Genomic DNA, 5158 nt, shown 5'->3' on the forward strand with positions numbered 1-5158 from the left:
CCATCTACAAGTGGTGTGATCTTGGGCAAGTTATCTAGCCTCTCTTGAGCTCCTTCCTATGTAAATGGAACTAGAATATCTAACTTCAATCAGTTTTTTAAAAAAAAAATATTTAATAGAGAATATATGTCATCTGGCAAATAAATATCCAAATGGTAGTTGTCATAAATGGTGACACATGCTGTGATTTGGACACTGTGGGGTGCTGTGGGGATACATAGGAGGGCATCTACTAGATTCAAGTGGCAGAGAAAGCTTCCCCAAGGAGCCTTCTAAATCAAGACTAGCTGCCACTGCCAAGCATCAGGAGAGAGCACCATACTGCATATCTCTAGCCCCGGAAAGATCAAAGTTCAAACTTCGAAGTATGGTTTCTAATGAATGCATATTGGTTTCCCACCATCATAAAGTTGAAAAATTGTAAGTTGAATCATTTGTTGGGGACCATCTGCATTTGTGTTGGGGTATTTGAGGAGGAAGGCTGAGTCAGGGAAAATGGCCCCCTCCCTCCAGAGCTGCTTGTTCTCAATTCATCCATTCTCTGTACCTCTGCTCCATTCTTTTTCTAAAAACCAGCTTCCTCAGAACTACTACCCCCTGAAACTTCAACTTACATACGGTTTTAGCTTGTTTTGGTGCTAAAGTCTTGGAAAATGGATCTTATAGCTCCAATGCCCACAATTACTTGGCAGGCTCAGTGTGTATTTTTTAGTTCAGATTCTCATGAGAAATTCCAATTGACTGAGCGCAGATTATGAATTGATTTCTAGTTGCATTAGGTCCTCCACCCCCAACCAGCCAACAGGTGGGACCAGGTAGAACATATGTTCTTAGGACCACCCCCTTCAGCAAAGTGAGACAGAGGAGTATTTTAGTAAAGAAGAGAGTATTATGGATGTCAATGTCTTGCCACTCAAAGTGTGGTTCCCAGACCACTAGCATCGGAATCACCCAGTACCTTGTTAGAAATGCAAGCTTCAGTCCTTACCCCAGACCTACTGAATCACAATCTGCATTTTAATAATATCCCCTGCATTTTAAAAAAAATATTGGCAGTTGAGCTAACATCTGTTGCCAAACTTCTTTCTTCTTCTTCTTCTTCTCCCTAAAGCCCTCTAGTACATAGTTGTATATTTTAGTTGCGGGTCCTTCTGGTTGTGCTATGTGGGACACTGCCTCAGCATGGCCTGATGAATGGTGCCATGTCCGCCCCCAGGATCCAAACCAGCGAAACCCCTGGCCACCGAAGTGGAGTGTGCAAACTTAACCATGAGGCCAGCCCCCTATCCCCTGCATTGTAATAAGGGGAGTCATATGCACATTGAAGTTTGAAAAGCACCTCTTTCATACACCTCTGTTTTTACAAATTGAGCCACAGGCCATATAGATGACCCTCCCAATGCCTCCCAAAAAGCTTCTCATTTCTTGATCTTCATTTTGCTTCAGCTGCTTGTTCCAATGCCACATTCTGGACTTTGTCAACGCCCACAATTGCACCACATTTGGAATAAGTTCAGATAGACCATTTGGTAAGCTTACCCTCCATTCCTTCCCATTCTCTCACTCATGGTCAATATATCAGTCCATTGGCCACTTGAGCATCTCTGATCCTTTGGTTTCTTGACTTTCTCTCAGTGGATCAACTTCCCTGCTTTCACTTTCTTCCAACTTAGGTTCTATGTTCTATCACCACAGTTGCTCTTTTGATAATATCTTCAGTTCCCTTGGCCCATTTATTTTATCACACCTGTGCAGAAAAAGTCCCCTGAGATATTAATCCTTCTGCCTTCTCAAGGCCAGGTGGCCAGGTGTCTAGTGCAGTTGGAGGAAAAATCATAAATGCCCCTGATTAGAGTAACTTTAAATTCAGGGCGGCCAACCTCAATTGTGCCCTTAAAACCATCTGGAAATCCTGTGTTGCCTAGGCAACTCTCTCTTGTGTGGTTTACTGTCCCTGACCCTCAGCAGATGACTCAGCCACCTTCTTCACAGGAAAGAAACAGAAGCCATGAGATGGGAATTCCCTCAACTCCCCAGGAAACATACATATTCACCCATATCTACCCTCTTCCATTTTTACTTCCTTCCACTTAATGGAAGAGATGCCTGTTCATCTCGTGTTTTACATCCTATTGCATTCCACAGTCACAAGGGTCTCACTTATTATGACCGTATTTTCTCTATGGAAAATATTTAAACATGCTCAGTTTCAACCATGTCAAAATGAACAAGCAACAAACTTGCATTAAGACGATGTCTCCCTCTAGCTACTGCACTCTCTTTCTCTATACCCTCTGTGGAACTCTTGGTTGCCTATATAGACATCTTTCTCTCACCCCTTCTTCCTCAAAATCAGCGCCTACCTCCCAATGTAAAGGAAAAAAGTGCCAGATGTAAGATGTTCCCTCACTGAGCCTCCCTTATAGCTGGGGGAGGGGGTGTAAGTATAAAGGCCAATGAGTCATTAGGGCAGGTGTGCTGAGGGCTTTCAGAAAAGTTTCCTCCCTAAAAAAAGGAGAGAGACACATGAGAAAAGCTATTCCTCTAGACGTTGTCATGTGAGGACATATTTGGAGATGTTTCTACCATCTTATGACCATGAATGGTGGCCAAGAGTATGCCAGAGAAGCCAACTAGAAATGTGACCTACCCACCTCTGGGCTTCTTGTTATATGTTGTGTGTGTATGTGTGTGTGTTGAATGGGAGGGTCTCTATTGTATAAGCCATTTTTATTTGGACATTCTCATGCTTACAGCTGAAAACATGTTGATATATTTTTAAAGCAAAAATTTCAGTAAAAAGATCTACAGTGATTATACCCACTTCCTTACCTCCCACATTTGCCTCCGTCACTGAAATCTGTTTACCTGCACTACCTCACCTATATTCTCTCATGAAGGTTCTGGTGAGGACTTATTGCTGAATCTGCTGGACACTTTTCAGGCCTTCTCCTACATAGCCTCTCAGCAGCACTTAGCATTTAAAAATTGCAGAAAGAGTCTTCTGCTCTTTCTCGGCACATCTTTTAAATATTATCTCCTGGGGCCCTGTTCTTAGCCTCTTTCTTTCTCACCACATGCTTTGCAAGGGCTGGTTCATCTACATTCATGGCTTCAATTTATATCTCAATCATATATCGATTTATATGCTAATGACTCCCAAACCTATATGAATAGACTTCCACAATTTGTCAGGAGACGTATAACTCATAAAGGAAGTCATTTTTGAAGTTAAGTAACTCTCATTCATTTCAGGGATCATTTAACTGTGTTTCTTCTCTTCGGTTGCCTTTACAGTGAAGCTGTCGGGGAGAGCAGTGGTTCTCAATTCTGGCTGGACATTAAAATACTTGAGGAGTTTCTGAATAGCCTAATGCCTGGGACCACACTCCAGACCGATTATATCAGAATCTCTGGAGATAAGACTCAGGCAGCAGTATTGTTTAAAGCTCCCCAGATGATTCTGGGTGCAGCTAAGTAGAGAACACAGGTTTACGGACAGAGTATAGGGCTAACCATCATCTGGGCCTGAAGTTGCGCTGTGGCTCCTCATTCTATTACCTGATAAGTCAATAGCACAGACTTTGGAGTAACAGACCTTGGTTTGAATCCTGGCTTACTCCTTCAATAGATGCATATTTTGAGCAAGTTACTCAACCGCTCTGAGTATCAGTTTTAACTTTTATGAAATGAGCAAAGCAATACTTGCCCTGTAGGGTTTTGTGAGATTAAATAAAATAATATATTTTAAACCCTGACATATAGTTAACACTCTGTAAATTATGCGTCTACTAAAATGAATGTAATGAAGACTGTAGCAAAATGGAAAAAATGCATATGATCTAATGTTAAAGGGAAAAATTAATATAAAGTGGAATCTTTATAGTACAATTGTGTAAGATACCTATGCATGTGAACCAAGACTGGAAAGGAATGTGAAAAATATGAAAATAGAGTCTTTTTCACTAATCTTTCTCTCTGTTTTTTAATGGTTTTGAAGTTCCACGCCTTTGTGAGAAGATAGAGAAAACGGCAATCACGCCTTTGTGCCTCTTTGTTTTTCTTTGTCTTTTTTCCCTTAATATGTACTAAGTAGCAACAGTGGCACCATATGATTCTTCAACAGCCAAGGGCAACACTTTTCAGAAACTGAAACTAGATGTCAAGAATGGCTGAGGATCTCGCGTGCCCGCAGGAGCACATGTATTCATCCGGTTTGGGTTGCGGTAGCGATGGACGCCTTGGATTGAGCTGTAAAGCCCAAAACGAAAAGGGCCAAGAGATTCTTCGAGAAGAGAGAACCGAAACTCAGTGAAAATACTAAAAATGCCATGCTGATTAAAGGGGGCAATGCAAATTCAACAGTGACACAAGTGCTTAGAGATGTGTATGCACTGAAAAAACCATATGGCGTTCTATATAAAAAGAAAAATATTACAAGACCATTTGAGGATCAGACATCATTGGAATTCTTTTCAAAGAAGTCAGATTGTTCTTTATTCATGTTTGGCCCCCATAATAAGAAGCGACCAAATAATCTAGTAATAGGCTGTATGTATGACTACCATGTGCTGGATTTGATTGAATCAGGTATCCAGAAGTTTGTATCTCTAAAAGATATTAAGAATGGTAAATGTCCTCAGGGAACAAAACCTACGTTAATATTTGCTGGTGATGATTTTGATGTAACAGAAGACTACAAAAGGCTAAAAAGTCTCCTTATTGATTTCTTCAGGGGCCCCACAGTATCAAATATCTGCCTGGCTGGTTTAGAGTATGTTCTGCACTTCACTGCATTGAATGGGAAGATTTAGTTTCAAAGCTATAAGTTGCTGTTGAAGAAATCTGGTTGCAGAACACGATGGACTGAATTAGAAGAGATAGGACCCTCATTGGATCTTGTTCTGAGGAGGACACATCTGGCATCAGATGACCTCTATAAGCTATCTGTGAAATCGCCAAAAGCCCTCAAGCCAAATAAGAAGAAAAATCTTTCTCATGGTACTTTTAGTACAACTTATGGAAGGATTCATCTGCAGAAGCAAGACCTAAGCAAACTACAAACCAGGAAAATGAAGGGGTTGAAGAAGAGACCTGCAGAAAGGATAACAGAAGACCAGGAGAAAAAATCAAAGAAAATGAGAAAACATTGATGCAA

General features: G+C 41.0%; 1 pseudogene; it reads left to right on the forward strand.

The window, feature by feature from the left end:
- The first annotated feature begins 4216 nt into the window (after positions 1 to 4216).
- On the forward strand, positions 4217 to 5158 carry LOC100050046 (ribosome production factor 2 homolog pseudogene; annotated as a pseudogene).

This window comes from Equus caballus, chromosome 4, assembly GCF_041296265.1.
Source record: "Equus caballus isolate H_3958 breed thoroughbred chromosome 4, TB-T2T, whole genome shotgun sequence".
NCBI lineage: Eukaryota > Metazoa > Chordata > Mammalia > Perissodactyla > Equidae > Equus > Equus caballus.